Below are 15,414 nucleotides of genomic sequence, written 5' to 3' on the forward strand. Positions count from 1 at the left end.
AAAAGCCACTAGAAATAACTTGGGTGGGCCCAAAAGTAAGATGAGGTGGGGCCTCAGGGAGTCACCAGGATGGGCAAACAACGTTAGCCAGGTTGATGTAGACTCAGATATGGTGCCTACCTGCTTGCTCTATGGGGGGAGGGCTCAGCAAAGGAACAGTGGCCTCTGCCAGCACTTCTCTCTGGGAGAAAGCTGCCCCTCCAGCTTTTATCCTGATGCCAGACAATTCAGTTCCTTCCCCTATGCCCTGGTGCCTTTCAAGCTCCTGCCCCAGCACTGGAGCTCGGAGGGAGTGAGGCCGAGTAAGTTCATGCACGCACCCTTTAAGAGGAACTGCCTGGGACTCTAGGAGCTCACTCAGCCACAATCCCCATTGTTTTTACAACCCAAAGCCATGGGGGCTTCTCTTCCTGGCATTGGCACTCTGGGTCAGGGGGCCTGATGTGGGGCTGGGATCCCTTGCTCAGAGGGGAGCTTGGCAGCTGATATATCCCTCCTAGTTTTTATCTGCCACACATGGGTGTGGGACCAGCCTGTTCCCAGTCTCCACCCCTCTTACCAGTTCCGATGTGGCTTCTTTATATCCTTAGTTGTAGGATTTTCGTTTAACTAGATTTCAGGCGGTTCTGAATGATGGTTGTTCTGTACTTTAGTTGTAATTTTGATGTGTTTGTGGGAGGATGAGTACCATGTTTGTCTACAATGCCATCTTGACTGGAGGTTTCGTGATTTCTATTTCCTAGCTCTCTGAATAATAATTCAGTTCTCTAGCAGCCTCCAAAGGTGGCCAGTGATTTTAATTTCATAACATTGTAAACTCAAGCCTTTCTTTTAACATATTTAATGTGATTTAGTTACTTGCACTTCTTTGTTTTCTTTTTGGAGCTCAAGTTATTTTGTGTTTGGCCTATGGGAGCCTCTTCAGGTTGGCTCCATGTGTCTTTTTACCTGACCCATTCCAGCCATCTTTCAAAGTTTTCTGTTTTGGGGTACCAACAAAATGCTGCAGGGTCACCTTATAAATGTATACCCCAGACTTGAAATTCAGCCATTTCTCCAAACAGTCTTGGTTCCTTTTCATGTGAATATGTATTATATTTTTGCTAATTTTTTTTCTAATTATAAAAACATATTCTCATTGCAGAGAGTGCAGAAATAGCATAACAGTGTCAAGAAGCAGAAAAATAATTCTACAGCTTTAAAGCAATTACTGATAACATTATAATATATTTCTTCCCAGATCTTTGGCAATGAAATTCTACATGGTTGAAATCACATTATGTATATAAAATAATATTTTGCATTTTTCATTTTAAAAAGGTCATTTATAACAATTTTCCTGTATCATTAAAAATATTCAGAAGCATCATTTTAATAGTAGCATCATGTTCCATTATATGGACTTACCATCATTTCCCTAATTATTCTTCATGTATTGGATATTTGTCTTGTTCTTGTAAATTATGCTTCAGAGGACAACCGTGTGCTTAAATCTTTGTTTCCATTTTATACTGTTTTCTTAGATCTATTCCCAAGTAGAGCTCATGGATCAGAGGACATGAACATATTTAAACCTCTTGAAGCCTATTACCAAATTGGTATCCAGGAACTATAATGCCCTCACCAGCATTGAACATTCTCATTTTAAAATCTTTGCTAGTGTGATAGGTGGAAAATTACTCATTGTTGTCATTTGAATTTTTATTCTAAATATGTTAGCACTTGATCTGTTATGATATTGCAAATATTTTCCCCCGTTTACCATTTACCTTTTATTTTTGGATTAGTTTTTGATACACAGAAAACTTCTATATTCATGTGCTAATACCTTCTTTTGAAACTTCTTCCATTGGATTTATAATGTCTATATTGATAACACAAATAAAAGGGAAGTTTGAATCCAGTTTGCATGAATTAATTATCAAACCAATTTTACTAGAGCACATGTGTTCTATGAAGCAGTAAGTAACCAAAAAGGAGACTTGCCAGTCGGCCATGTGGTCGCAGGTGAGTGGAGGCCCACCTTCATCCGGTGATCCGGGTGTAGCAGGGCCCTTTGTTCCCAGCTCTGCTCATCTGTGAGAGGCCACTGAGCCTCCCATATTTGATGGGTGTGATTTTTGTTGAGATCGGCACTGCCAAAGACCAGCTATAATTTTATAATCCACATGGACTAACAACCTTTCAAAGATCTATCAGCCAAAGCCCTGTGGTGGGACCAGAGACAACAAAGCCTTCAGGCAGAAGGGTAATAATAGAAGGCAAGGTGAGGTCATCTCTCAATAGGAGCACGATGTGGGAGGACCAAGCTTAGAACGCAGTTAGACTGTGCCCTGAAAGCTGTGCTTCAGTCTGCACAGATGTGCCCTGTGCGCGCTCCAGGGTGCGTTCCCTCCAGCCGACTACTTTCTCCCGCCATTTCCTCCCGCAACTAAGTCATTCAGGACCATTCCCACGCCCTCCTCTCCACTCTGGAAACCCCCTTCACACCTGAGGAATAAGAGTTCCATCCTTTGTGTTTTGTAAACTCCAGTGGTGTCTTAAGTTTCTTGTATGTGCTCATTGCCGTTTCCTTCTGCTCGATTCACTGTTGGGTTGGGGGCAGTGAGGTGGGGCGAGGCTTCACTTTAATTCCCTAAAGAGAAAACTAAAAACTGGATTAAAACCCAATTTTACCTGGCACGTGAACACATCTCATCGAGGCGAGTATTATTTTTGTTAAAGATGACACAGTTTAATATATATCAACAGAAAAATAATTTGTATCAGCATGACTCTGGGCCTGGCCCGTTTTGGAACAATAACCTCAGCATTATTGTATTAAAGGGGCATTTGGCAGACTCAGGGCCTGGCCAGCTTTCCATGGGAACCACGCCAGCTCTAAAGGCCCTGTCCTTGCTGTGCAGGATGGATGCTGCCTGCTCCAATTAATTTGGGAGTCAGTTCATCTCACCTCCAAATGGCATGCTCCCCACCTGTCACCAAGGTAAATTATGTTCCTGGAGGATTGTCAGCCTCCATATTTGTGTTGGCTCATCTATGACTTATATTTTTCAAAATAAGCTTAGCCCTAGCAGGGTGGCTGAGTTGGTTGGAACATCATCCTGTACACCAGGAAGGCTGCAGGGTCGATTCCTGGTCAGGGCACATGCCTAGGTTGCAGGTTCCTTCCCTGGTTAGGGCACATACGGGAGGTAAACGATGTTTCTTTCTCACATGGATCTCTCTTTTTTTTGTCTCTCTCTGTCTCTGTCTCTGTCTGTCTCTCTCCCTCCCTCCCTCCCTCCCTTCTTCTCTCTAAAATCAAACATATTCTTGGGTGAGGATTTTTTTAAAAGTTTACATGCGTACACATTTTTTAGGGGAAATATAAGTTCAATTTTCCTTATCTAAAGGAATAACTTTTGAGGTAGAAAATGTTGCTTTATGGCAGTCTTGTATTTCTAATGATGGAGATAGAATTGGGACAATTTTTTTCCTTTTTGTGAGCAAAACATTTGGGTGGTGGTTTATTTAAGTGTATGGCCACTAGGCCTACCTTGCCCTGGGGCTAGGTTTAAAAGGGCATTTTTCTCTCCCTACGTAGTTAAGCAAAAGCTAGGATCCTGTCCTCAGGGTGTGCTGAGCTCAGGGGAGGACCTGATTTGTATGAGGAGAGTTAATCATAGGAAACTCTCCTGGAGCCCCTCTGTGTGGCAACAGGAGGCCAGGGATGAGAAGGGCACAAAGGTCCCCAAACAGGAACTCTCGATAGGTGGGGCCGGGCTGAGGCCCAGAGTGCAGAGTGGGGCCCTGAGGGAAGTTGGGGGGCTTTGCCTCAGTCTCTGCTTGAGGTTGGCAGATGCAGCAGGCTCAGCACTTCAGCAGGGTGTGGGGCTTTGGGGGGAAAGGCTAAGCATGTGTTTTGAAACTGACCAAGTTATAAGCTTAGAATCCAAGGCTGCGGCCAGGCTGTGGCCGAGAAGGATCTTGATAGAGACTTTGCTGCCGCTGTAGACAGTACCCCTCTGATCTTATGAATATGCAACAGCAGTGGAAACAGTGGAGGTTGGGAGGGATCACGCCTTTCAGTTTTTGTTCTTGATATATTTTTGGAAGCAGGACGGATCACTTCAAACTGCGCGAACCTCTAGTGATCTTGCAGATCTGGGCATGGTGGGGGCTTCAAGAGCGAGGGACGAATTTCTCCAGCTGCTCAAGCCAGAACGCTTAGAGTTCTCTCTCTCCCTGTTACCAACCAATCATAAATTCCCGATGACTCTACCTCTGAAATCTAAATGAATCCACCTGCTTTTCCTTATTTCTGCTTCGAGACTGAAAAACAGAATGTTAGTTTGGGCCCCTGGCTTTATGTTTCGGGTTTACTAGCCTTCCAACTTCTGTTTTAGGTACTCCCCTTGGCATTTACTTTCTGCACAGAGTAAACTTTTAAAAAGTTTCTTGCCACGTCCCTGATAAAATACCCCAATGACTTAACATCCTGCTCACAATAAAAGCAATCTCCCTGCGCTGGCCTAACAAGGCCTGACCCCCTGTCCAGGCCCTTCTCGTTCTTCTCCTTGCCCACTGCACCCGCCCGCATGGCTGTGTCCGGCACAGGAGAGTTCATTCCCACTGCAGGGCTTGGGCGGCAGCTTGATCTCACACTCCTGACTCCTTAGCTCCCATGTCACAGTGTCAGAGAGGCAGAGGCCTTCCTTGGACGCCCGGGTTTAAATAGACCCCGCTCCCATCACTCATCTTTCCAGGGTAGCGTTTACCACCACCTAATATATATATATATATATATTTTTTATCGTCACCCGAAGACATTCTTGCATTTATCTTCAGATAGAGCAGGAGGGAGAGAGGGAGGAAGAGAGAGAGAGAAACATCGATGTGAGAGAGAGACATCAACTGGTTGCCACCCACACGACCCCAACTAGGGCCTGGGACAAACTGCAACTGAGGTACGTGCTCTTAGAGGGCACCGAAACCCAGTCTCTAGTCCGCGGGCCAACGCTCTAACTGCTGAGCCAAACCGGCCAAGGTGTAATATTTTTTTAGTAATTTGAATCTGCCTGCCTATCTGTCTATCATCTGTCAAATATAAGCTACCTACTAGTTTATGGTTTAGGTTCGGGGTGGGGAGGGGAAAAGGGGTGACAGATGGGTAATTGAATGAGTGGCTAGCTGTGAATGTATTCATTCATTCAGTATTTCTTCGAGGATTATACTGCAAGTTCCCTGGGAGCAGGGGTTTTGACTGGATCCTCAGCTCCTGGAACAATGCTTAGTATGTAGCAGTAATTCAGTAAATATTTGTTGAATGAATGAAGTGGCTGAGTGAATAATTGAAAAGGTGGAGGAGATGGACTCACCTTTATTCACTGGAGGTATGAGTGCATCTCACCTGTTATCCATAATTGAAATGTTTTAGTGTTTTCCAGGAGACAAGTAATGTGCAAAGTGCTTTTTTAGTGCTTCATTTAAGACTTATAACAGTGTTCTGAAATTATTTCTATTTTACATTTGAAGGAATTGAGTTCAGAGGGATTAAGTAACTGCTATTTAAGTCAAAGAGCAGAATCTCTGATCATTGATTGCTACCTTGTAAGTTGTTAATATGGTTTCATCCCAGTAAAGTGTGATTATCGAAGTTACAATTTTTAAAAGTAAGATTTTATACATCCTAATCCATGGAAATAATAGTAACAATGAATGATATTCATTGTTACTATTATTCCCTTTTGGCATTCCTGTTCTTTTGGCATTCCTGTTCAGCGGCAAGGGTTACCTTTAGGCAGAAATAGTTATAAGCAAATGACCAGATTATAAGAGATTAAATATGGGGACAGGGCTCTGTCTGCTTCACTATAGATTGTTTTTTTCAGCTTGCAGGAAAGGAAAACATGGAGAGAAATCATCTTGTATTAAAGGGTATGTGAGAGAGAACTAGCCTAATTAGTAATCACTTCCTTTCATGTAGGGAAGACATTCTGCTTTTCCTTTGGAGAGTCTAGGCTCCTTTTGGAGACAGAAGTTCACTTTTCCTGACTCCATGGGGTTCTTGGCTCCCAGGAGCAGCCTGCGTTGGAAGGTGGCTCCCACCGCCAGCTTTCAGTGGGCCTGGCATTTGTCTCCTTGTGTTCATCCCATTGGGTTCCATGACGGACAGATGGAGTTGATGCTAAGCCGACCTGCTGAGCTTGAGTATGACGCTTTCAGACAAAAAATCTTGGTTAACAGCAAATGTTAATTGAAGCAGTGAATTATTAAAGTGTTTTTCCATAAATGATAAATGCTGCTGTTGGCTGTTTTGCCTTTTGTGACATCATAAAACTTTCCAAGAAATTGCTAGCTTTGACCAAGGAAAACGGGAAGAGGTACCTGCCTTTGGCGTTCGTGGTGACCTGCTTATACTTTTTGACCAAGCATGGCTGAAGATGACACCACTTTTTCTCTTGGAATTCCTCCTCACCTCAACCAAACAAGCAAGTCATCTTTCTCTTAAATTCAGAACTCTTTCCAAGTGATCTCATCCAGCCTCCTTGCTTCGGTTCCCACCAATAGCTGATGACTCACCGTCTTTACCTCTAACTCAGATTTCCCCCTGAACTCTAGACGTATAAACAGTTATTATTAGATAACTCCACTTGATGCCCCATAGGATCTGTCGTATTCATTCACTTAACAAATATTAATCAAGTACCTAGCATACGTCTCCAGTGCCGCTTTGTTCTAGGCAGCAGGGAAATAACGATGAACAAAGTAGATATAGCTCCTTGAGGAACTTATGTTCCAGTGGGGAGGGGAGGAGACAGATAACTCAGGCAGTCCCCTAGGGGAGCAGGGCGTGCTGACTGTTGGAGGAGGTGGCGGCAGTGTTAAGGAGTTTCTGTAAGGTGCTCGGGGAAGGTCCCATTAGATGCCATTTGAGCAGAAGCGAAGAAGAAATTCTAGATGGAGCTAAGATTTCAACATAAAAAAAATGTAACTATAAAATATTCCAAATTGTTTTTCTTTTCAGATTCCCCTTGTCCTCCTTTCACAATCTTGGGGGATGTTGCACCCCATCACTAGTCACATTCCTGGGTTATCTTCCTCCTCCACCTCTATACTTACAGGAGAGAGCATCCTCTCGCCCACCCAGAATTTCTGCCTTTCTTCAGTGGGAACTTTCACCCTCACAGAGGCAGCAGGTAGAATCTTCTGCCTCTGGTCCAACGCTCATTGGTTCTTCCATACGGGAAAAGGAGCGATGGCTCTTATGGGCCAGATGTAGACTCTTGTCTAGAGGTCCGGTGCTCGCTGGCAGTGCTTCTCAAACGTTGATATTCAGGAGTCACCTGGGGAATCTCATTCAAATGCAGACTCTGATTTAGTAGGTCTTGGCAGGGGCCTGAAAGTCTGTATTTCCATTAAACCCTCAGGTGAAGCCGAGGCGGCTCGTCTGTGGACTACACGCTCAGTGACGAGGGCCTGCAGAGCGTGAGGGGCTTCAGTTCCTCATGCTAAGTACCTTCCAGCAGCTCCCACTGTCCTCATATGCAGGGTCCACTATCTGGGCTTGAGAGCGAGTGCTGGAAAACTCATTTTCACCTCAAATCTGATCCAGATTGGCCAGATTAACACCTATCTGTTGGTTTCTATTTGACACCTGTCTGCTCTACCATCAGTTCAGAAGTTGGAAGAGAGAGGAGGAAGGTGTTGTTATTTTAATTTTACATATTTACATTTTTATTTTCATAGATGAGGAAAGAGAGGCTTAATGAGGTTGAACAACTGGTTTAAAGCCAAAAGGGGAGGGAGATGCAGACTGGGATTCAAAGCTTGTCAGTTTGACCCTAGAATTTACCCCTTACCTGCTGTCTTAGACGGCCTCTGGTTAACCTGCCCTGGCCCTGTGATCTGGTCCCCCCTCTTCCATGTGACCCCTGTCTGCAGTGAATGGTACTGCATCCATATCCCCTGCTTTGTACCCTCCACACCTTTCACAAATTTCTTAGTCCTTTTTTTGTTTTTTAATTTATCTTCATTGTTGAAAGTATTACAGATGTCTCCCCCCACCCCCTGCCCATTGATACCCTCCTCTGCACTCCCACCCTCCTGCACTGCTGTCTGTGTCCACTGGTTATGCATATATGTATATAAATTCTTTGGTTTATCTCTTCCTGCCCCCCACCCCCACCCCCACACACACACCCTCTCCCTCTGAGATTTGTCAGTCTGTTTCCTACTTTCATGTCTCTGGATCTATTTTGTTCATCAGTTTAATTTGTTCATTAGATTCCACAAGTAAGTGAAATCATATAATACTTGTTTTTCTCTGACTGGCTTATTTTGCTTAGCATAATACTCTCCAGGTCCTTCCATGTCATCTCAAAGGGTAAGAGATCGTTCTTTTAGCTGCACAGTATTCCATTGTGTATATGTACCACAGCTTTTTTATCCACTCATATATTGATGGGCATAGGGCTGTTTCCAGATCTTAGCTATTGTACATAGTGCTGCTATGAATATAGGGGTGCATATATTCTTTCTGATTGGTGTCTCAGCCTTCTTAGGATATATCCCAAGAAATGGGATCACTGAGTCAAATGGCAGTTCAATATTTTATTTTTTGAGGAAACACCATATTGCTTTTCATAGTGGTTGCACCAGTCTGCATTTCGACCAACAGTGTACTACAGTCCCCTTTTCGCCACATCCTTGCCCGCACTTGTTATTTGATGAATTATTGGTGATAGTCATTCTGGCAGGTGTGGTCCAATACCTTATAGTTATTTTAATTTGTATCTCTCTGATGATTAGTGACGTTAAGCATTTTTTTTTATATGTTCTCTTGCCATTTGTATGTCCTCTTTGGAGAAGTGTCTATTCAGGTTCTCTGCCCATTTTATAATTAGATTGTTTGTCTTCTTTTTGTTGAGTTGTATGACTACTTTATATATTTTGGAAATCAGTCCCTTATCTGATATATCATTGGAAAATATGTTCTCCCATACAGTGGGTTCCCTTTTCATTTTGATGCTGGTTTATTTTGCTGTGCAGAGCTGTTTAGTTTGATGTAGTCCCATTTATTAATTTTTTTTTTCTTTGTTTCTCTTGCCCTTGGTGATGTATCCATGAAAATTCTGCTACATGTGATGTCTGAGATTTTGCTTCCTACATTTTCTTCTAGGATTTTTATGGTCTCATAGTTATATTTAAGTCTGTTATCCATTTTGAGTTTATCCTGTGTATGGTGTAAGCTGGTGGTCTAGTTTCATTTTTTTTTTTTTTACATGTATCTGTCCAATTTGCCCAGCACCATTTATTGAAGAGACTGTCTTTATCCCATTGTATGCTCTTGCCTCTCTTAAACATTAATCGAGCATAATGTCTTAGGTTGATTTCTGGGTTCTCTGTTCTGTTCCACTGGTCTATATGCCTGCTCTTGTGCCAGTACCAGGCTGTTTTGATTGCAGTCATTTTGTAATATAACCTGAAATCTGGTATTGTGATCCCTCCCACTTTGTTCTACTTTTTCAAGATTGCTGTGGCTATTTGGGGTCTTTTTGGTTCCATATAAACTTTTGAGTATCTGTTCTAGATCTATGAAATATGCTGTTGGTATTTTAATAGGGATTATGTTGAATCTATATATTGCATTGGGTGGTATGGACATTTTAATGAAAACATTTGACAAAATCCAGCACCCATTTTTGATAAAAACTCTCAGCAAAGTGGGACTAGAAGGAGCATATCTCAACATAATAAAGACCATATATGACAAACCTATAGCCAACATCATACTCAATGGGCAAAAACTAAAAGCATTTCCCTTAAGAACATAAACAAGGCAGGGATGTCTGCTTTCACCACTCTTATTCAACATAGTACTGGAAGTCTTAGCCACACTGATCAGAAAAGAAGAAAAATAAAAGGGATCCAAATTGGAAAGGAGGAAGTGAAACTGTCATTATTCACAGATGATATGATATTGTGCATAGAAAATCCTAAAGACTCCACCAAAAAACAACTAGATTTAATAAATGAATTCAGCAAAGTAGCAGGATACAAAATTAACATCAAGAAACCAATGGTATTTTTATGCATCAATAATGAACACTCAGAAAGAGAAACTATAAAACCATCCCATTTACCATTGCAACAAAAAAAATTTTTTTAATTCCTAGGAATAAACTTAACCAAAGAGATAAAAGACGTGTTCTCAGAAAACTATAGGACACTGAAAAAAGAAATAGAGGAAGATATAAAAAAGTGGAAGCATATACCCTGTTCATGGATTAGAAGAAACATCATCATTAAAATGTCCGTACTACCCAAAGCAGTCCTATTCCTTTTTGTTACTTGGACATCTCGCCTATCAATAGGCGGACCAAGTTCTCTCTCCTTTATGAAACTTTTCTTCTATGCTTCAGCAAGAAATAATCCCTTTCTATTTGCCTGTATACAGAATGCCATCAGTTCTCTTGCAAGAGTTACTGCATTTATTTGTTACATGCCAATTTCCTCTACTGTTTTGAAAGATAAGAATAGTGTTTGATTCATCTTTTCTTCCCAGCACCCTGCTCGGGGCTGGCACTCAGTAAGTGCTAAATATATACTGAAGAAATGTTTAATGCTTACGTTGGGACTTAGTGGCTGCACGCTTCTGTGCTCACTCCCTTTTTCTGTCTCCCTTGCATTTTGTCTGAAGTCCCCCTTTCCTTTCTCCACTGTACGAGCAGGAAGAGAGAGGGCAGGGGTGCTACCTTATGATGTTGGAGACCTGATCGTCATTTGGTGACAACCTTACAAAAACTTGTGATAAAATGAAAGCTTGATAATAAAATATGTTTGTGTCCTGAGAAGAGCAGAATACAACCTTTAACTAAGATGTAAAAGAACCAGCTTTTCCATTAACAAGGACTTGGATCAATTACCTAAGTTATCTGAACTTAACTGTCCTCATGTGCAAGATGGTGGTGCAGACATCTACCTCACAGCATTGCCGCAGGACCAGATGGAATAATGCACATGAAAGAGCAGCAGGGCCTCAATAACTGTCAGTCTCTTGGCTTCCTCTCGTCCATTCTTGCTGCCAACATGAGATTTAGGCCCTCATACCTGCTTCTTTTTACTTCTAGTCTCTGCCTCTTTTGTTCATTGGTCCTTGGTCCTCTCCCTAAACACATATTTTTTCTAATGCTCTTCTGCTCTAAGATGCTGTCATCACCAAGCAGCAGCATTCCTAAGCGCCCCTTCAGCCGTCCCCCGTGCCCCAGCACCAGCTCCTGCTCCAGGCAAAGTGGGAGCCACTACTTCTTTGAGCATACAGTTGTACTTCCTACTCCCAGGGCCACATCTCATGTGGTTCTATCTACTAATTATACCCAACTATTACTTAGGAATACAAGTCTTATCTCAAAACAGTGTCAGGTCTTAGTTTTTCGGTCACCAGATATATATCGGCGCTTGCTTTTCTGACCTGTGTCCCAGTTTAGGAAATTACGTTTGTAGTTTCCTGTTGGAATAGTACAATTTGTATTGTTTGAAAAGCCTCTTTCAATCTTGCCTCCTTGTTTATCCTATTCTACCAGAAGGTGAAATCCTTCGGAGCAGGGACTGTGTCTTCTGTCCCACAAATCTTTGTATCCGACCACTGCCTGACATGTGATCTGATGTTTATCAACCCAGTATTGAGCCATTTACTCTGTGCCAGGCACTTGGCTCATGAAAATATATATCTAGACAAGACATTCGAGGATTTATCAATCTAATTATAAAAACAGACAATAAATAGGTGAAACACAGTGGATGTAGTAGATAACAGTGTCCATGGATTCTTCGTAACGTCTTTCTTCATAAGGAGAAGTCTATTCCCTGTGCCTTGAATTTGGCTAATCTTATGCTGTGTTTTCCAGTAGGTTACACATGTGATGTCATGAGATCTTTTGCAGCACATTCTCTCATTCCCTTGGGAAACTTCAACCATGAGAACAAGTCAAGGCCGGCCTCATGGAGGATGAGGGACCACGCGGAGGGAGGGAGGCCCAGGCTTCCCAGCCATCTCCATGAGTGAACCCAGCCACCATGGAGAGCAAAGATGAGCTGTCCTAGCTGAACTCAACGCACGTTGCTGACCCACTGAGTCGTGAGAAATAATTGATTGTCATTTTAAGCCATGGAGGTTTGAGAATGGTTTTTTATGCACCAGAAACTAACTGATACAGTGCAATGAGGGCTGTGATAGGCCAAGAGAATAGAACCCAGACTACTGGGGACGGAAGCTATACAGGGAAAATCTCCTAGAGATGATATTTGCCCTTAATATTTTATGTAGAGACATTTCCAGAGTGAATGATTACAGGGGGAATGATAGGTGTTTGATAAAACTATATTGCTTTAATTATCAAAAATATATTTAATAAAAACTAAGAAAAATAATAGTTATATCTTCATCTCATGTTTAACAAAGACGTAACTTATCAGACCAGAGTATGAGGACAAAAAGAAACAGAAGACCAGTTACTGCTATGAAACAGCTGACACAAACTGATATACAGGGTACTAAGGCAAAAACAAGATACACATTCAAAGCATATATAATAAGTGAAACAGGAAGTGGAATAGCAGGTGGGAGGGGGGAAGAATATTAAAGAACTGGGTCTCACCCTGGCCGGTTTGGCTCAGCGGTTAGAGCTTCAACCTGCAGTCCAGAGAGACCTGGGTTCAGTTCCCACTAAGGGCACATACCTCGGTTGCAGTTTGTCCCCGGCCCTGATTAGGTCGTGAGGGTGGCAGCCACTCGATGTGTCCCTTTCACATCGATGTTTCTCTCTCTCTCTCTTCCTCTCTCTCCCTCCCACTCTATCTGAACAAAAAAATGGAAAAATGTCCTTGGGTGAGGATTAAAAAAAAAAAGAAAAGAACTGGGTCTCTCAGAAGAGCTTCATGGAAAAGGGTAGGGGAAATCAGATTGTATTTGAAACAGAAAGAGGAGAGGGCATTCTGAAAGGCACGTGGCAAGAGCAAAACATGGAGACAAGCACATGGCCCATCTGGAGCACGAGGGGACACTGCAATAGCAAATGTAAGGGGTGGAGGATGTCTTTGCAAAGGTAGTTGTGGACCTTACTCTTAAATGCTAGAGTAAGGATATTGAGTTTTGTTTCGTGGAAATGGGAACACTGGAGATTTTTAATAAGACCACAACATTAATAGGGTTCTGTGAAAAACCAATCTATGTGAACGTCTTCTGCCTACTAGCAACAGAGATTTTTTTTGTCCTGCAGCCCAGAGACTATTCTTCTTCTTTTTTTTTTTTTCCATCTTTTGTACAGATAGAGTGGGAGGGAGAGAGAGGAAGAGAGAGAGAAACATCGACGTGAAAGGGACACATCGAGTGGCCGCCACCCGCACGACCAACCAGGGCTGGGGACAAACTGAAGTCGAAGTACATGCCCTTAGCGGGAACCGAACCCAGGTCTCTCTGGATCGCAGACGGACGCTCTAACCGCTGAGCCAAACCGGCCAGGGCGAGACTATTCTTCTAATATCCACCCCCACCCCCACCGACTTTCACAACTTTTGTGATCAAAATGAGCATAGGAAAATCTCCAAATGTGTGGATCTGGGGTTTGGGTATATTCCAATATAGAAAGTGGTTAGTTAGCACACTTAACTCCTCATTTGAGAAGTAGCTGAATTAGGCCTAATAGATTAAGTTCCCACTGCTCTCTCAGTCCATACACTCCAGCTTCTCAGACTTACCTGCCAGAATACATGGAGTAGATAAATGCAACAATAGGCCCAATAGTGTCCTATATTCTCCCTTGACTTTAGTAGCAAAACAAATAAGAGATAGTAAAGAATTATTCTTTATTCCACAAATGTCTATTGATACCTTTTCTCAGCTAAGCACCTGGAATTAGAAAAGTCAAATAGGGTGCTTTTTTGAAACTCACTTATGAGCCACTAATGAAAGCAGATACATCAAACAAAATACAGCCTGAAAAATGCTGTAGTGGGTGATACAGATTGTTTTACTCAGCTTCAGTTGTCTTCCTTCTGGTAAGACTTGCTGTTTGCAAAGGCTGAAAAGCTAAAAACTATATTTACTAGATTCCCTTTCAGCTAGGTTCTGGACAAGTTTGGTTCCATCAATTTGATGTACTCACATATGATTTGGAAGGGCCAAATTCCTGCCCCTTTGGTTGTCTTCTGTTGGCAAGCAAAGTCCTGGCGACTGTGGGTATTCTGCAGCATTCCAAAGCCATCGACCAACTTTGTAACTGCCAGGAGGAACTTTCAGTTGAAGTATCGGCATCCTGATCCCTGAATCAAAAGATGTGTACTCTTGTACTATGGTTGGTTCTGTGGGGCTCTGAGTTATTTCAGAAGACCTAGCCTAGAACCCTGGCAACGATTTTATAAGCATCTAAATCTCCTTTTGCTTAATGTACTTAGTGTGGTTTCTGTTTCCAGCACTGAACATTTACAGATGGTATAAAAGGTGTATAAACAAAGCGGTTAAAAATTCAGCCAAGTGCATGACTAATTATGCATGAGAGAGTTGGAGAAGTTTCCATGGAGGAAGTGATAATATTATGTATCTTGAAGGATGAGTAGTAATTATTATTCAGTAGGCAGCTAAGGGTAGAAAAGGCAGCCTAGACATTGAAAAGAACTCGTATAGAAGCACAAAGGTGTCAAAGGTAATAGTGTTAATGGAACCAATATATAGACATTTCTACTGCCATTTCCAGCTCGGTTTTAGTACATTCTTTTAATAATATGGTTACACCTCAGTTAGCATTTTCTTATAGTATGCCAATTCTTTATAGTGCTTTTTGTGTCACATGTAACATATATACACACACACACACACACACACACACACACACACACAAATGTGTGTGTGTTTGTGTAATTTGTCTATCTTTCCCTTGTCTAATCAACCAATAGAGTAGAGAGATGTCAGAGAGTTGTGTAGTAAAGTGAGTAGGGTGTGGGCTGGGGAGCCAGACTGCTTTGATATTAACCACTCTTTCCATTCCACCTCTGTAAAAATGTGACTAAAAATAGTACCCTTCCACCAAAGAATTGCTTTGAGGATTAGAATGAAAACATGTAAACGCTTAGAACATAGTAGACATGCAGAAAGCCCTCAGTCACTGTCTGTGCTGGTCCGCTGTCCTCGCGGCCGTGCTCCCCAGCCAGGGAGGGGGAGTGTGCTAGCCTATGCTCTCTGCAGTTGGAATAACCTTCACAAATCTGTTTGCTTGCCGCTCTGTGATATTTCTTTCTACTGCTACTGACCTGTTTTTGAGAACTCTGTTGACCCTTTCTGGCTATTAAAAAATATGCCAAGAGTGTGTGTGTAATGCCACAAAATTGCCAAGGATGATTTTCATGCTGGATGTTAAAATGCAAAGTTTACAATGG

The sequence above is a fragment of the Molossus molossus genome, unplaced genomic scaffold, assembly GCF_014108415.1.
Source record: "Molossus molossus isolate mMolMol1 unplaced genomic scaffold, mMolMol1.p scaffold_m16_p_13, whole genome shotgun sequence".
Classification (NCBI taxonomy): domain Eukaryota; kingdom Metazoa; phylum Chordata; class Mammalia; order Chiroptera; family Molossidae; genus Molossus; species Molossus molossus.